This window comes from Triticum urartu, chromosome 5A (genome assembly GCF_056163025.1).
Source record: "Triticum urartu cultivar PI428250 chromosome 5A, HENAU_Tu73, whole genome shotgun sequence".
Taxonomy (NCBI): domain Eukaryota; kingdom Viridiplantae; phylum Streptophyta; class Magnoliopsida; order Poales; family Poaceae; genus Triticum; species Triticum urartu.
Window position 1 is genome coordinate 637,845,183 of NC_141877.1, and position 18,195 is coordinate 637,863,377.

General features: G+C 42.6%; 1 pseudogene; it reads right to left on the reverse strand.

Moving 5' to 3' along the window:
• Window positions 1–311: 311 nt before the first annotated feature.
• Window positions 312–6,304, reverse strand: LOC147973627 (uncharacterized; annotated as a pseudogene).
• Window positions 6,305–18,195: the final 11,891 nt, after the last annotated feature.

The window sequence follows — 18,195 nt, forward strand, 5'->3', positions numbered from 1 at the left end:
CATCCACATCCATGCATACATCATATATATGATCATCTAGGAACAAAAAAACACATCATATTCTATATAAAAATCATCATACATATGAACAAAAACAATTATGATAACAAGCATATACATCATCATATATAAGAAAAAAAACAAGCATATATACATGAAAAAAACAAGCATATATATATCATCATATATATGAAAAAACAAGCATATACACATGAAAAAAACAAGCATAGGACAGGGAGGGTGCTGGCCGGACCAAGGTGAGGCGGGACAGGGGCGCGGGGTCGGCGGCGAGGATGGCAGCGGCGATGATGTCAACGGGGTAGGGACGCGTGCTCGAGGCAGGGGGCGACGACGGGGCAGGCTGGGGCGGCACGCGTCGGGGCAGGGCCGGGGCGACGCGCGTCAGGGGAGGGGCGGCGAGCGGCGATGGCGTCGGATGAGGACGCGGGCCACGGCGAGGCGCGGGCGATGGCGACGGTGGGCGATGGCGATGGCGGGGGCGGCGGGCGGCGTCGGGGCAGCTTGGTGGCGTCGATGTCGTCGGGGGGCAACTGCGAATGAGAAGCGAAAAATTCCTAAGTGTCATCTTATATAGCAAAGCCTTTAGTCCCGGTTAGTGGCACCAACCGGGACTAATGCCTCTCTTTAGTCCCGGTTAGTGCCACCAACTCGGACTAAAGGTCTCTTTTCAGCAGCCCAAAGGGCGGGAAGTAGAGGCCTTTGGTCCCGGTTGGTGGCACCAACCGGGACCAAAGGCCTTGTGTTGCCCCGCGTCAAGAGTTTAGTACCACCTCGCTAGCTGAGAGAACTCGAGAGTGGTTTATAAGCCTCGCTGCGGCTGCCCTCTCGAGCTCCTCTCAATTGCAGGCTTACGGGCCTAATCTTACACTATTCTGTCTGTGGGCCTATTGGGCCTTCTCCGGGCCTGAATCCTGGCCCAGGTTGGGTTTCTAGTCGTATTCAGGCCGTGGTGGCCCAATAGGTGGCAGTTTTTGTATTTGTTTTCCAGTTTTTTTGTTTTGTTTTTTGCATTATTTATTTTCTTTTGTTTCTAGCTTTATTTTTTATTCTTTTGCTTTTAGGTCAGCAAAATTATAAACTTTCTGTTAGTGCCATTAGTTTTCAAATTTGAATAGTTAAAATTTGAATTGTTTGAAATTTGTGTGAATCACAAGTCTGTGATTAACTTTACTATAAAAATAGATTTTTTCCTGTTATTTATTTTCTTTGTTGCATTATTTATTTTCTTCTATTTTTTGCTTTAATTTTTAATTCTTTTTGCTTTTAGGTTAGCAAAATTATAAACTTTCTGTTAGTGCCATTAGTTTTCAAATTTGAATAGTTAAAATTTGACTTGTTTGAAATTTGTGTGAATCACAAGTTTGCGATTAAATTTACTATAAAAATAGTTTTTTTCCTATTTTTTGTTTTGTTTTTTGCATTATTTATTTTCTTTTGTTTTTTGCTTTAATTTCTAATTCTTTTTGCTTTTAGGTTAGCAAAATTATAAACTTTATGTTAGTGTCATTAGTTTTAGAAAAATTATAAACTTTCTGTTAGTGCTATTAGTTTTCAAATTTGAATTCTTTGAAATTTGTGTGAATCACAATTTTGTGATTAACTTTACTATAAAATAGTTTTTTCCTGTTTTTTTGTTTTGTTTTTTGCATTATTTATTTTCTTTTGTTTTTTGCTTTAATTTTTAATTCCTTTTGCTTTTAGGTTAGCAAAATTATAAACTTTCTGTTAGTGTCATTAGTTTTAGAAAAATTATAAACTTTCTGTTAGTGCCATTAGTTTTCAAATTTGAATAGTTAAAGTTTGAATTCTTTGAAATTTGTGTGAATCACAAGTTTGTGATTAACTTACTAGAAAAAAGAGAATAGATGTGCTTATAGAGAAAATTCAACCTAAATTCATAGTAAATTTCTAGGAATTTCAGCGAAATTCACTCTGAATTTAGGTTAAACTTTTCTCTATAAGGGCATCTATTTTCACTTTGAGAGGAGCTCAACAAGGCAGAGAGGGAAGGGCTTATAAACCGGTGTGAGCCCCCTTCGGTTGGCGAGGTGGGACTAAACTCTGCCCGCAACGAGGACCAACCCTTTAGTCCCAGTTTTTGGCACAAACCGAGACTAATGGTCATGGGCCAGGGGCGAGGAGCATTGGTCCCGGTTGGTGCCACGAAACGGGACCAATGCCCACTTTAGTCCCGGTTGGTGGTAGCAATCGGGACCAAAGGCCTTGCGCTGCCCACGGCCAAAAGTTTAGTCCCACCTCGCTAGTTGAGAGGGGCTTGGAGTGGTTTATAAGCCCCACTGCGGCTGCCCTCTCGAGCTCCTCTCAAATGCAGGCTTACGGGCCTAATCTCACACTATGCTGTCTGTGGGCCTATTGGGCCCAGGTTGGGTTTCCAGTCGTATTCAGGCCGTGGTGGCCCAATAGGTGGCAGTTTTTTTATTTTTTTTCAGTTTTTTTGTTTTGTTTTTTGCATTATTTATTTTCTTTTGTTTCTTGCTTTAATTTTTAATTCTTTTGGCTTTTAGGTTAGAAAAATTGTAAATTTTCTGTTAGTGCCATTACTTTTTCCTGTTTTTTGTTTTGTTTTTTGCATTATTTATTTTCTTTTTATTTTTTGATTTTTTTAATTCTTTTTTCTTTTAGGTCAGCAAAATTATAAACTTTCTGTTAGTGCCATTAGTTTTAGAAAAATTATAAACTTTCTGTTAGTGCCATTAGTTTTCAAATTTGAATAGTTAGAATTTGAATAATGGTATTACGGGGGCCGAACCATAAGACATTAAAGCATTTCAAATGAACTCTGAAAAAGTTGAAAGTTGGCATGGTATCATAATTTCACCCACATAGCATGTGCATGTACGAAACGGACAATGGTATCATACTCGTCTGTTACAAAGTTGGCATGGTATCATCATAATAGTTGCGGGAGAAAGTCTTCACTTTTTCTTCGCTTGTGTCATTTGCTTATTACGCCGTAACCATGGATAATCTTCATCGTTTATCAAGATGCTTGGATCAGCCTTGACTTTGAAGGGAGGAATTTCATGAAACTTTTCATAATCTTCAGACATGTCTGTCTTGCCAGCCACTCCCACGATGTCCCTTTTTCCTGAAAGAACTATGTGGCACTTTGGCTCATTGTATGATGTATTCGCTTCCTTATCTTTTCTTTTTCTTGGTTTGGTAGACACGTCCTTCAGATAGATAACCTGTGCCACATCATTGGCTAGGAGGAACGATTCATCTGCATACGCAAGATTGTTGAGATCCACTGTTGTCATTCCGTACTTTGGGTCTACCTGTACCCCGCCTCCTGACAGATTGACCCATTTGCACTTGAACAAAGGGACCTTAAAGTCATGTCCATAGTCAAGTTCCCATATGTCCACTATGTAACCATATTATGTGTCCTTTCTCCTCTCGGTTGCTGCATCAAAGCGGACACCGCTGTTTTGGTTGGTGCTCTTTTGATCTTGGGCGATCGTGTAAAATGTATTCCCATTTATCTCGTATCCTTTGTAAGTCAATACAGTCAAAGATGGTCCCCTGGACAACAAGTACAGCTCATCACAAATAGTGTTTCCAACCAACTACTGAAAGTCCTGATGTGTTCACATGTAATCCAGTCGTCGCACTGCTCCGGGTGTTTGGAGCATAGACTATTCCTGTTTTCATTGACATATGGGGTCACCAAGGTAGATTTCTGTAGAACTGTGTAGTGTGCTTGAGACCAAGAATATTCTTCCCGGCATTTTATTGGGGCCCCTCCCAGCGTGCCTTTTCCAGTCTGTCTCCCCTCATACCGCGATTTAGGGAGACCTATCTTCTTAAGGCCAGGAATGAAGTCAACACAAAACCCAATGACATCCTCTGTTTGATGGCCAATGGAGATGCTTCCTTCTGGCCTAGCGCGGTTACGGACATATTTCTTTAGGACTACCATGAACCTTTGAAAGGGGAACATATTGTGTGGAAATACGGGCCCCAGAATGATAATCTTGTCGACTAGATGAACTAGGACATACGTCATGATATTGAAGAAGGATGGTGGGAACACTAGCTCAAAACTGACAAGACATTGCGCCACATCACTCCTTAGCCTTGGTACGATTTCTGGATCGATCATCTTCTGAGAGATTGCATTGAGGAATGCACATAGTTTCACAATGGCTAATCGGACATTTTCCGGTAGAAGCCCCCTCAATGCAACCGAAAGCAATTGCGTCATAATCACGTGGCAGTCATGAGACTTTAGGTTCTGGAACTTTTTCTTTGGCATATTTATTATCCCCTTTATATTCGACGAGAAGCCAGTCGTGACCTTCATACTGAGCAGGCATTCAAAGAAGATTTCTTTCTCTTCTTTCGTAAGAGCGTAGCTGGCAGGACCTTTATACTGCTTCGGAGTCATGCCGTCTTTTTCGTGCAAACGTTGCAGGTCCTGCCGTGCCTCAGGTGTATCTTTTGTCTTCCCATACACGCCCAAGAAGCCTAGCAGGTTCACGCAAAGGTTCTTCGTCACGTGCATCACGTCGATTGAAGAGCGGACCTCTAGGTCTTTCCAGTAGGGTAGGTCCCAAAATATAGATTTCTTCTTCCACATGGGTGCGTGTCCCTCAGCGTCATTCGGAACAGCTAGTCCGCCGGGACCCTTTCCAAAGATTACGTGTAAATCATTGACCATAGCAAGTACATGATCACCGGTACGCATGGCGGGCTTCTTCCGGTGATCTGCCTCGCCTTTGAAATGCTTGCCTTTCTTTCGACAGTGATGGTTGGTCGGAAGAAATCGACGATGGCCCAGGTACACATTCTTCCTGCATTTGTCCAGGTATATACTTTCAGTTTCTTCTAAACAGTGCGCGCATGCGTGGTATCCCTTGTTTGTCTGTCCTGAAAGGTTACTGAGAGCGGGCCAATCGTTGATGGTTAGAAACAGAAACACGTGCAGGTTAAATTCCTCCTGTTTGTGCTCATCCGACGTACGTACACCATTTCCATTCCATAGCTATAAAATTTCTTCAACTAATGGCTTTAGGAACACATCAATGTCGTTGCCGGGTTGCTTAGGGCCTTGGATGAGAATTGGCACCATAATGAACTTCCGCTTCATGCACATCCAAGGAGGAAGGTTATACATACATAGAGTAACGAGCCAGGTGCTGTGATTGCTGCTCTGCTCCCCTAAAGGATTAATGCCATCCGCGCTTAAACAAAGCCATACGTTCCTTGGGTCACTTGCAAACTCAGGCCAGTACTTTCTCTCGATTTTTCTCCACTACGACCCGTCAGCGGGTGCTCTCAACTTCCCGTCTTTCTTACGGTCCTCACTGTGCCATCGCATCAACTTGGCATGCTCTTCGTTTCTGAACAGACGTTTCAACCGTGGTATTATAGGAGCATACCACATCACCTTCGTAGGAACCCTCATCCTGGGGTGCTCGCCGTCTACATCACCAGGGTCATCTCGTCTGATCTTATACCGCAATGCACCGCATACTGGGCATGCATTCAGATCCTTGTACGCACCGCGGTAGAATATGCAGTCATTAGGGCATGCATGTATCTTGTACACCTCCAATCCTAGAGGGCATACGACCTTCTTTGATGCGTATGTACTGTCGGGCAATTCGTTATCCTTTGGAAGCTTCTTCTTCAATATTTTCAGTAGCTTCTCAAATCCTTTGTCAGGCACACCATTCTCTGCCTTCCACTGCAACAATTCCAGTACGGTACCGAGCTTTGTGTTTCCATATTCGCAATTGGGGTACAACCCTTTTTTGTGCTCCTCTAACATGCGATCGAACTTCAGCTTCTCCTTTTGACTTTCACATTGCGTCCTTGCATCGACAATGACCCGGCGGAGATCATCATGATCGGGCACATCGTCTGGTTCCTCATGATCTTCAGCAGCTTCCCCCGTTGCAGCATCATTGGACACATCGTTTGGTTCCTCTTGATCTTCAGCAGCTTCCCCCGTTGCAGCATCACCGTATTCAGGGGGCACATAGTTGTCATCGTCCTCTTCTTCTTCACCGACTTCCATCATAACCCCTATTTCTTCGTGCCTCGTCCAAACATTATAATGTGGCATGAAACCATTGTAAAGCATGTGGGTGTGAAGGATTTTCCGGTCAGAGTAAGACTTCGTATTCCCACATTTAGGGCATGGACAACACATAAAACCATTCCGCTTGTTCGCCTCAGCCACTTCAAGAAAATCATGCACACCCTTAATGTACTCGGAGGTATGTCTGCCACCGTACATCCATTGCTGGTTCATCTACGTGCATTATATATAATTAAGTGTGTCAAAAACCATTACAGAACATCATGAATAGATAATTAAGTGACCAAATTAATAGAAGTTCATCATCACATTAAAACCAAAGTACATACATAGTTCTCATCTAACAACATATAGCTCTCTAGAGCATCTAATTAGTTAAACCATACATTGAAACTATGTAAAACATTTCAATGTGAAAACAAATGCGATCATAATCACAACCAAGATAACAATTGATCCAACGGCATAATGATACCAAGCCTCGGTATGAATGGCATATTTTCTAATCTTTCTCATCTTCAACTGCATTGCATCCATCTTGTTCTTGTGATCATCGACGACATCCGCAACATGCAACTCCAATGTCATCTTCTCCTCCTCGTTTTTTTTATTTTTTCCTTCAAGTAATTGTTTTCTTCTTCAACTAAATTTAACCTCTCGACAATAGGGTCGGTTGGAATTTCCGGTTCAACTACCTCCTAGATAAATAAAATCTATGTCACGTTGGTCGGCATAATTGTCATAAACAATAAATGAACCAAATAGTTATAAAAAGATAATATATACCACATCCGAATCATAGCCAGGACGAGGGCCGATGGGGGCGGATACCAAAACCATCGCACTACATAATAACAAGCAATAATAAAAGTAAGAAAATTAGACAAGTATCTATCTAGCTAAAGTAAGAATTTTTTTCTTTCAGAAAGAAGATAAGAACAAGAGGCTCACCACGGTGGTGCCGGCAACAAGATCAGTGCGGGCGATCCACGGCGGTGAAGACGGGAGTGGGACGTGACGGGCCGCTAAACCTAGACAAATCTCGAGGAAAATGGAGCTTTGAGGTCGAGCTTCGAGAGGAGAAAGCTTAAATAGTGTGGCTCGGGCATTCCATCGAACACCTCATGTGCATAGGAGGTGAGCTAGAGCACCACAAAGCTCGCCCCTCGCCGGCCAGAAAAAACAGAGCAGTGTGGAGTGCTCTGTTCGCCGGCGAGGGGGTATATATAGGCACCTCATTGGTCCCGGTTCGTGGCATGAACCGGTACCAAAGGGAAGCCTGTGGTCCCGGTTCAAGCCACCAACCGGGACCAATGGTGGTGGGACAGGAGCGAGGCCCATTGGTCCCGGTTCGTCCCACCAACCGGGACGAAAGGGGCATGACGAACTGGGACCAATGCCCCCATGAGGCCCGGCAGGACCTGGCCTCACAAACTGGGACAGATGGCCCCATGGGTCCCGGTTCTAGACTGAACCGGGACTAATGGGCCACCTCGGCCTGGACCAAAGCCCTGTTTTCTACTAGTGACCTTACCAAGGCCAACCACCATACCCTTTGAATTATCACCAAAAGTGACATACTTTCGAGGGCCATCGTTTCCAGCAAGCTCACGGAACATGTCTTTATCTCCGGTCATATGATCAGTACATCCACTATCAAGGACCCATTCCTTTCCTCCAGCCATGTAGTCGCGAAGATTTGCCATAAGACCAAAGTGTCTCATCGCATCATCGAGATCATAGTCACTATCATCATCCTCATAATAGTATCCACGTTCAACATCATTTTGTGATTGATCAATTCATAGAGAAGGTAATACATTAGACAAATGATCATCACAATGGTCACCTTTATGAATTCTAATAGCTTCAGATATGATATCGCTAATGATCCCAACATTTCCTATGGCACGCATGAGATTGGTAAGCTCAAATAGACAATAACCAAAGCTAGGATCACTAGAATTCATATTACTCAAAGCAATAGACTTATGGAGAATTTCGTCCAAATTTTTCAAGGAATAATCTGGAAATCATTCCTCAAGAAATTTACATATAGTATAGGCACAATCAAAAGTAGGCAAACTAGCAATCAAATTTTTGGGCAATCCTCTTATGATAAGATTGATGGTTCTAAGATTGCGAATCATGTCAAGATCCTCTTCGGGTGTGGGATGCAAGGGATCAATATGAGGTGCACAAGGGATAGCAATGTACTTGTTCAAGTGATATTCATTGAAAATATCAAGCATTTCATTTTTCCACTCATGAAAATATTCTCCATCAAGAATAGGCACTCTATGTCTAAGACTCCCCAAAGTTGTAGCGACCAGACCTCAAACAGTCTGATCTCTGTGCTCCGGTGTCATCCCTGGATCAGTAATGCTGACACCACACAGTACTCGAAGGATTTATAGCAGAGTAGCAATCACACACTTATTACATCGAGTGCCTCAAAAGAGAACTTATTATAATAAATATGGCTTAAGGCCATCTAATAACGATAACAGCGGAAGGCTTGGAAGATAAGTGAGTCCATCAACTCCAACGGCATCACTGAGTATAGAACCACGATGTAAAAACTCCTTATTTGTCGTCTGAAAAGTCTGCAACATTAACGTTGCAGCCTGAGAACGAGTCAGCACATGGAATATGCTGGCAAGGTAACACATAGGGAGTAATGGAATGAAACAACTATACTATATGCATATTTGGCTGGTGGAAAGCTCTATGGTTACAGTTTTTGCGTAAAGCCAATTTTTCCATACTTCAAAAGAATAAATTTAATTACTATCATGGTGGTTGTTAAACATTGAGAATGGTTGACAGCTTCTCAATCCCAATTAAGCATCATCATTTAACAAACCCAACAAAATTAACTTTAGAGTAACATGTTGAGATTCACATGATAATCCAGGTACTAGATACTCAAGATGTCCATAACCGGGGACACGGCTAACCATGATTAGTTTATTACACTCTGCAGAGGTTTCCGCACTTTTCCCCACAAGACTCGATCGCCTCCGTTGGATTTCTCGCACTACATGGTGTTTGAGAAACGGATGACCGAGACACAGTCTTTCAGAAATGCTAGCACCTTACGATGGATAGACCGGTACACCTACTTTCCCCTACATCTGCTAGTCTACCCTGTAAGAGTTCGCACGACTCAATCAACTATGCCAGAGCCCATAATGGCTTGTGGCTGCACACGGAAGTTTCTAGTATGAATAATCTCATGATCCCTTTGAGCCTGGGTGGCGGTCCAAAAGAAAAACAGGCAAGTCCTGGAATACCCAGGTGCCTCAATCCACCTAGATGTGTGTTTAGGTTGCCACCTTAGTTAAACCATTAATTAACAATCTCACATCTGTCATGGATATCACTCACCCAATCCACGTCTACTAGCATAGCATGGCATAATAAGCAAACGTAGAAATAAGTCCCAAAGGTTTGATAATAAACAGGTAATAGGTACTACCTCATCTACTTCCCATCCCACAATTTAATTAGATCCTAATCACGCAATGTGTGAGGATTAATCTAATGCAATAAAACTGGGTTGTAGAAAAAGGTATGATGAAAGTGTTACTTGCCTTGCTGATGATCCGCGAAACCTAGAGATTCAAAGTAACACGCGGTGCACTCCGGGTATTCTATCGCAGACAAACAAACAAGCATACAATAAGTACTCATCTAATGCACAGGTAAAACTCAAATAGAAGATCTAACCAGAAAGTTCAAATTAAGAACCCTGGTTTGCAAAAAGAATCAAATCAAACGTAGCAAAAGAAATCAAACGGCGAAAGAAAAAATCAACTTCGTTCTAGTAATCTGGATCTATGGCAAATTTTAAAGTAACAAAACTTGTTTAAGTTGATTATTCGGAAAGAGGGTTTAGAGACGAAACTCCAGGCACTTGAATCGCCTGATTCCGATAAACGAGCGAAAAGTTATACTAAAACGAAAATCGGATCAGAAATCGCGATGAGAAAATAACCTCGGAAAATCCGACGAAAAAGAAAAACGACGAACAGTTTAATCGTTAATTAACCTAATCCGAAAATAATAATAAAAAAATATATAAAAGAAATTCGAAAATAAAACTGACGAAAAAGAAAATAAATATTATTTTTTTAAAAAAAAATCGGCACGGAAGTCGAGGCGGCGGCGAACCTCGGGCGGCGTGCAACTCCGGCGAGTCGGCGGCGGGTCTGGCGGCGGCGGCGACGGGCTAGGGTTTCGGGCGCGGGCGCGGTTATGGGCTGGGGCGCCGGGTGCCTCGCTATTTAAAGGCGCCCCCAGACGGAGTCCCGCTCGGGTACGGCCCATAGTCGGTTTCGTTTTTTTTAATAATTACGCTCGGAAGAATAATAAAAAGAAACACTAAACGGACTCCAAAAATCATGAAATATATTTTCCCGGGTTTCTAAAATCAAGCCCGAAAAACTGAACATTTAATTGGGCCCAAAATACAACTTTGAAAAACGCGTATTTTTTCCTAAATTCAATTAAAAATACCGAAAAACTCCGAAATAAATCTTATTTGATTTTTTTATTAAATCCTCAATATTTCTATATTTTTGAAAAGTCATTTTATTCCCTCTCTCATATTTTTGTAATAGAAATAATTGATGATAAAATAAATAAAATCAAATGATCCTGTTTACAAAATTTGAGAAAACTCAAATATGTAAATAACGAAATCCCCAACTCTCTCCGTGGGTCCTTGAGTTGTTTAGGATTTTCTAGAGTCAAAACCAAAAGCAAAATAAAATATGATATGCATGCTGATCTAATGTATAACCTACCCCCGTTAAGATGAATCTCTCCCTCGAGATTCGGGTTGGCTAGAAAATAGGTGAGGGTGGTCCTTGAGCAAATCTTCCTCTCGCTCCTAGGTGGCTTCATCCTCCGTGTGGTGGCTCCACTGAACTTTGCAAAACTTGATAACCTTGCTGCGAGTGACTCGGCTGGCAAACTCGAGAATCTTGACTGGTTTCTCCTCATAGGTCAAATTGTTATCCAACTGAATTGCTTCCAATGGCACTATGTCTCTCAAAGGTATGTCAGCCATCTCGGCGTGACACTTCTTCAACTGAGAGACGTGGAACACATCATGAACTCATGTCAATCCTTCTGGCAATTCCAACTTTTAGGCCACTTCTCCCATATGCTCCAAAACTTGATATGGCCCTACAAATCGTGGCGCTAACTTTCCCTTAACTCCAAAGTGCTTAATCCCTCGAAGTGGGGATACTCGAAGATAAGCTCTGTCTCCGACTTCGTAAAGTGTCTCCTTGCGTTTAGAATCTGTGTAGCTCTTCTGCCAGGACTGGGCTACCTTGAGCCTATCGCGAATCAACTTGACCTTCTGTTCAGACTCTTTAATCAGATCTGGTCCAAACAACTGGCGGTCTCCAACTTCGTCCCATGAAAACGGTGTCCTGCACCTCCTTCCGTACAGAGCTTCTAAAGGGGCCATCTTCAAACTAGTCTGATAGCTATTATTGTAAGAGAACTCTACATATGGCAAATTATCGTCTCAACTAGATCCATAATCTAGCGCACAAGCTCTCAGCATATCCTCCAAAATCTGATTGACTCTCTCGGTCTGTCCATATGTCTGCGGATGAAAAGCTATACTAAATTCTAGCCTAGTACCCAAAGTCTCATGCAACTGCTTCCAGAACTTTGAGGTAAACTGGGTTCCTCTATCTGATACGATGCTCCTCGGAACTCCATGCAAACATACGATCCTGGTCATGTATATCTTTGCCAACTTAGCACTGGTGTAAGTGGTCTTTACTGGGATGAAATGAGCTACCTTCGTCAATCAATCAACTACAACCCAAATCGAGTCATAGCCTGAATGAGTCCTTGGTAATCCCATGATAAAATCCATGCCTAGCTTATCCCACTTCCATTCGGGTATCAGCAATGGTTGCAACAATCCTGCTGGCTTCTGATGCTATGCCTTTACTCTCTAACATACGTCACAAACTGCTACATACTCCGCAATATCCTTCTTCATTCCGGTCCACCAGAAAATATTCTTCAAATCCAAATACATCTTGGTATTTCCTGGGTGAATCGAATACGGTGAATCATGTGCCTCTTGCAGAATCAACTTTCTGATCTCCGAGTCATTGGGTACATAAACACAGTCTTCAAACCATAGGGTGTCGTGCTCATCCTCACGAAATCCTTTAGCTTTTCCTTGGCTCATTTCTCTTTTATAGAAGCAATCTCCTTGTCAGATTTCTGAGCCTCTCTGATTTTGTCCATCAAGGTTGACTGAATTTCCAACGTTTCTACATAGCCTCTCGGAACTATTTCCAAACATAGTTCACGAAGATTTTCTGCTAACTCCTTGGGTATTTCTCCCGTCATTAAAGTATTGACATGGCTCTTGCGGCTTAATGCATCAGCTACTACATTAGCCTTCCCGGGACGATAATGCAATTTCATATCATAATCCTTGATGAGCTCCCACCATCTCCTTTGTCTGAGGTTCAACTCCTTCTGTATGTACTTCAAACTCTTGTGATCCGTGTACACCTCACAATGATTTCCAATGAGGAAATGTCTCCATGTCTTCAATGCATGCACTACGGCTGCTAACTCTAAGTCATGCGTGGCATAATTCAATTCGTGAGGCTTCAGTTGTCGTGAAGCATACGAAACAACTCTTCCCTCCTGCATAAGCACTTCTCCAAGTCCTCGACGTGAAGCGTCGCAATACACCTCATAATCCTTGGTTTGATCTGGCAAAATCAACACTGGTGAGGTAACCAAACGGTTCTTCAATTCCTGGAAACTAGCCTCACACTCCTCAGTCCATTTGAACTTAGTATCCTTCTTCAGCAACTCCGTCATAGGCTTCGCAATCTTTGAGAAGTTCTCAATAAATCTCCGGTAGTATCCTGTGAGTCCCAGAAAACTCCGGATCTCTCCAACTGTTGTTGGTGCTTCCCAATTGGTCACAGTGATAACCTTGGTGGGGTCAACTGCTATTCCTTCTCCGGATATGACATGTACGAGAAATCCAACTTCCTTCCACCAAAACTCACATTTGCTAAACTTGGCATATAACTGATGTTCTCTAAGCTTCTCAAGTACCAATCGCAAATGTTCTTTATGCTCCTCTTCATTCTTTGAGAATACCAGAATATCATCGATGAAAACCACGACGAACTTATCCAAAAACTCCATGAATACTTTGTTCATCATGTTCATAAAATAGGCAGGTGCCTTAGTCAGTCCAAATGACATAACGGTATACTCATACAGTCCATATCTTGTGGTGAATGCTGTCTTAGGTATGTCCTGCTCTCGAATCTTCAACTGGTGGCACCCTGATCGCAAATCGATCTTGGAAAACACTTTAGCCCCTTGCAATCGATCAAACAGATCATTGATCATTGGTAGCGGGTACTTGTTTTTGATTGTTACTTCATTCAATCCTCGATAATCAACAACCATTCTTAACGATCCATCCTTCTTCTCCACTAGAAGTATTGGTGATCCCCAAGGCGAAGAACTTGGGCGAATGTAACCTTTATCCAGTAACTCCTTAATCTGCTTCTTAATTTCCACCAAATCTTTTGCGGGCATCCTGTATGGTCGCTTCGATATTGGCCCAGTTCCTGGCAAAAGCTCAATCAAAAACTCAATGTCTCTATCCGGTGGCATGCCTGGCAACTCTTCGGGAAATACATCAGGAAAATCCTTTACCACTGGTACTTCCTCCTGCACAACTCCTCATAAGGAATTTACTTGTGTCCTGTTTGGCGCATGTCGGGATACATACTTGATCCTTCTTCCTTCTGGCGTTGTGAGCAAAATTGTCTTACTGGCGCAATCGATGTTTCCTCCATACATCGACAGCCAATCCATACCGAGAATTACATCCAAACCTTGGGATTCCAGAATAATTAAATCTGTTGGGAAAACATGCCTTCCTATACTTAATGGCACTTGAAAACATCCTTGTCCGGCCATGTACTCTGCTCCTAGCGAGCTTACTAGCATAGGTGTTTTAAGAACCCTAGTGGGCAGGCTGTACTTTTCCACAAATCCCCTTGATATGTATGAATGCGATGCACCAGTATCAAAAAGAACGAGTGCAGTAAATGACTTAACCAAAAACTTACCTATTACTGCATCGTCCTGAGCTTCAACCTCCTCCACATTAACGTGGTTCACCTGTCCCCTGTTGAAAGGGTTCGGCTTCTTTCCAGAGCTTCCATTGCCGTTTTGGCCTTCAGGACATTCATTGGCATAATGTCCGGTCTTGGAACACTTGAAACAGGTGACTTGACTCAGATCTCTCTTGGCTGGGGTTGATGGGGTGTTGCGGTTTTGTCCATTGCTTGCTCCATTCCCGTTACTATTCTTGGTGCCATTGTGATTGTGCGAGCTACCTACTCCATGGGTATGCTGAAAATGTCCTCCTGGTCTAGGGGTAAAGCGTGGCTTCTGCTGAGCTCCTGAATTATACTTTCCTTGTCCATACTTCCTCTTGCAGTTCTCAACTTGCTGCTGCTTCCCTTCAATCATAAGAGCACGGTCTACCAACTCCTGGTAGTTGTTGAAGGTGGCTACCATCAACTGCATACTCACCTCATCATTCAGTCCTTCTAGGAATTTCTCCTGCTTAGCTGCATCCGTAGCAACGTCATCTGGGGCATAACGTGCTAGCTTACTAAACTCTTCCACATATCGGCCAACTGTCCGTCCTCCTTGGCGCAAGTTACGAAACTCACGCTTCTTCATGGCCATTGCTCCTGCTGAAACATGGGCAGTACGAAAAGCCTGCTGAAACTGGTCCCATGTGATAGTGTCGACTGGGAAGGTGGCTGTGAAATTCTCCCACCAGGATGCTGCGGGTCCTTCTAACTGATGTGCGGCAAACTTCACCTTCTCCGCATCTGTGCATCCTGTTGTGGTCAACTCCCTAGCTGTCTTGCGGAGCCAATCATCTGCTACTATCGGCTCGGTGCTACTAGAAAACACCGGCGGATTCAGCCTAAGAAAACGGGCTAAGTGGTCAACAGGTGGTGGTGGTGGTGGGTTGTTGTTGTTGTTCCCCTGATTCTGATTCTGAACTAGCAACTGCATCAAGGTGTTCTGCTGCTGGATCAACTGGGTGAGCTCCGGCGGAAAGGCAAATCCGGGGTCACGTCTCGGAGGCATCTGAGGGTTTAGAAAAGATGAGATATAAGAATATAGGGGGTCTAAAGAGAAAACACTACCCATATGCACATGAGGCAAAAGAAAACAATTCACTTCATTCAATCAAATAAAGGCATACAATCGATCTAGCTATCGCAAGAGTGCTCGGACTACTAAATTTACATGGTGGACTACTACTACTGATGAGGTGGTCTACTAGAAATATTCTACAGTTGTAGGCTCCATGATATCTGCTCCTGCTTCATCAACATAGTCATCATCGCTACTATCTGCTTCCAAGTCGGTGCCGTCGATGATGATGTAGTCTTCCGGACAAATCTCCTTGGGTTCTTCGTCTTCATCTACTGGTGTCGGGCCTCCCATAAATATTCCAATCTTCTTGATCAGGTCGTCATTCTTCTCCACCAATACTTCAATTTCTTCTTCGTAATCTTCGCGTGTAGCCTTGAGTTCTTCCTCCAGTTCCTTGATTCTAGTCTTAGTCTTCTTAAGATCTATCATGTCGGCGCACATCTGATTCTCCTGTCGTCGAATGTGATGGTTTAACTCCTGGATAAAAGCTTCAATTGATCTATCTTTCCTGGTGCTGATCATCTCCCAGTGTTCATCTCGGCACCCACAAATCTGGTAGATAGTATCCTTGAGATCCTTGTGGTAGACTTCTCCAATGCGTCCCATGGCGATGTGAGCTGCCATACTCTTTCCTAGACTCCAAGTTGGTGCATCAAAAGAAAACTATATGGGCTCAGTGACTGGCATAAATGTCCTTCCTGGAACTTGAACTTAAATCATCCAGCGCTCTTCTTCAGGTAAAGTGGCGTTGTAGGTTCCCGTGAAGCTTGGTACTCCTATGTTCAGGTATCTAGTGACTTCCTTCAAGTGGCGTCCAAAGGGTGTATCTTCATCTGGTTGTGTGAACTTGTTCCTTGCATCCGCCATCCTAAAGAGTAGAAAAGATGAGAAGTCAGAAGAGAAGAGAGTGGGTAGTGATCTAGGTCTCATAGCTTAGTGGTCGTGTCCTACAGTCAGCGTGTGCTCTGATACCATCTCTGTAGCGACCAGACCTCAAACAGTCTGATCTCTATGCTCCGGTGTCATCCCTGGATCAGTAATGCCAATACCACACAGTACTCGAAGGATTTATAGCAGAGTAGCAATCACACACTTATTACATCGAGTGTCTCAAAAGAGAACTTATTACAATAAATATGGCTTAAGGCCATCTAATAATGATAACAGCGGAAGGCTTGGAAGATAAGTGAGTCCATCAACTCCAACGGCATCACTGAGTATAGAACCACGACCTAAAAACACCTTATTCGTCGTCTGAAAAGTCTGCAACATTAACGTTGCAGCCCGAGAACGGGTCAGCACATGGAATATGCTGGCAAGGTAACACATAGGGAGTAATGGAATGAAACAACTATACTATATGCATATTTGGCTGGTGGAAAGCTCTATGGTTACAGTTTTTGCGTAAAGCCAATTTTTCCCTACTTCAAAGGAATAAATTTAATTACTATCATGGTGGTTGTTAAACATTGAGAATGGTTGACAGCATTCTCAATCCCAATTAAGCATCATCATTTAACAAACCCAACAAAATTAACTTTAGAGTAACATGTTGAGATTCACATGATAATCCAGGTACTAGATACTCAAAATGTCCATAACCGGGGACACGGCTAACCATGATTAGTTTATTACACTCTGCAGAGGTTTGCGCACTTTTCCCCACAAGACTCGATCGCCTCCGTTGGATTTCTCGCACTACATGGTGTTTGAGAAAAGGATGACCGAGACACAGTCTTTCAGAAATGCTAGCACCTTACGATGGATAGACCGGTACACCTACTTTCCCCTACATCTGCTAGTCTACCCTGTAAGAGTTCGCACGACTTAATCAACTATGCCAGAGCCCATAATGGCTTGTGGCTGCACACGGAAGTTTCTAGTATGAATAATCTCATGATCCCTTTGAGCCTGGGTGGCGGTCCAAAAGAAAAACAGGCAAGTCCTGGAATACCCAGGTGCCTCAATCCACCTAGATGTGTGTTTAGGTTGCCACCTTAGTTAAACCATTAATTAACAATCTCACATCTGTCATGGATATCACTCACCCAATCCACGTCTACTAGCATAGAATGGCATAATAAGCAAACGTAGAAATAACTCCCAAAGGTTTGATAATAAACAGGTAATAGGTACTACCTCATCTACTTCCCATCCAACAATTTAATTAGATCCTAATCATGCAATGTGTGAGGATTGATCTAATGCAATAAAACTGGGTTGTAGAAAAAGGTATGATGAAAGTGTTACTTGCCTTGCTGATGATCCGCGAAACCTAGAGATTCAAAGTAACATGCGGCGCACTCCGGGTATTCTATCGCAGACAAACAAACAAGCATACAATAAGTACTCATCTAATGCACAGGTAAAACTCAAATAGAAGATCTAACCAGAAAGTTCAACTTAAGAACCCTGGTTTGCAAAAAGAATCAAATCGAACGTAGCAAAAGAAATCAAACAACGAAAGAAAAAATCAACTTCGTTCTAGTAATCTGGATCTATGGCAAATTTTAAAGTAAAAAAACTTGTTTAAGTTGATTATTCGGAAAGAGGGTTTCGAGACGAAACTCCAGGCACTTGAATCGCCTGATTCCGATAAACGAGCGAAAAATTATACTAAAACGAAAATCGGATCAGAAATCGCGATCAGAAAATAACCGCGGAAAATCCGACGAAAAAGAAAAACGGCAAACAGTTTAATCGTTAATTAACCTATTCCGAAAATAATAAAATAATAAAATAAATAAAAAATTCGAAAATAAAACTGACGAAAAAGAAAATAAATATTTTTTATTTTTATTTTTATTTTTTTAAAAAAAGTCGGCACGGAAGTC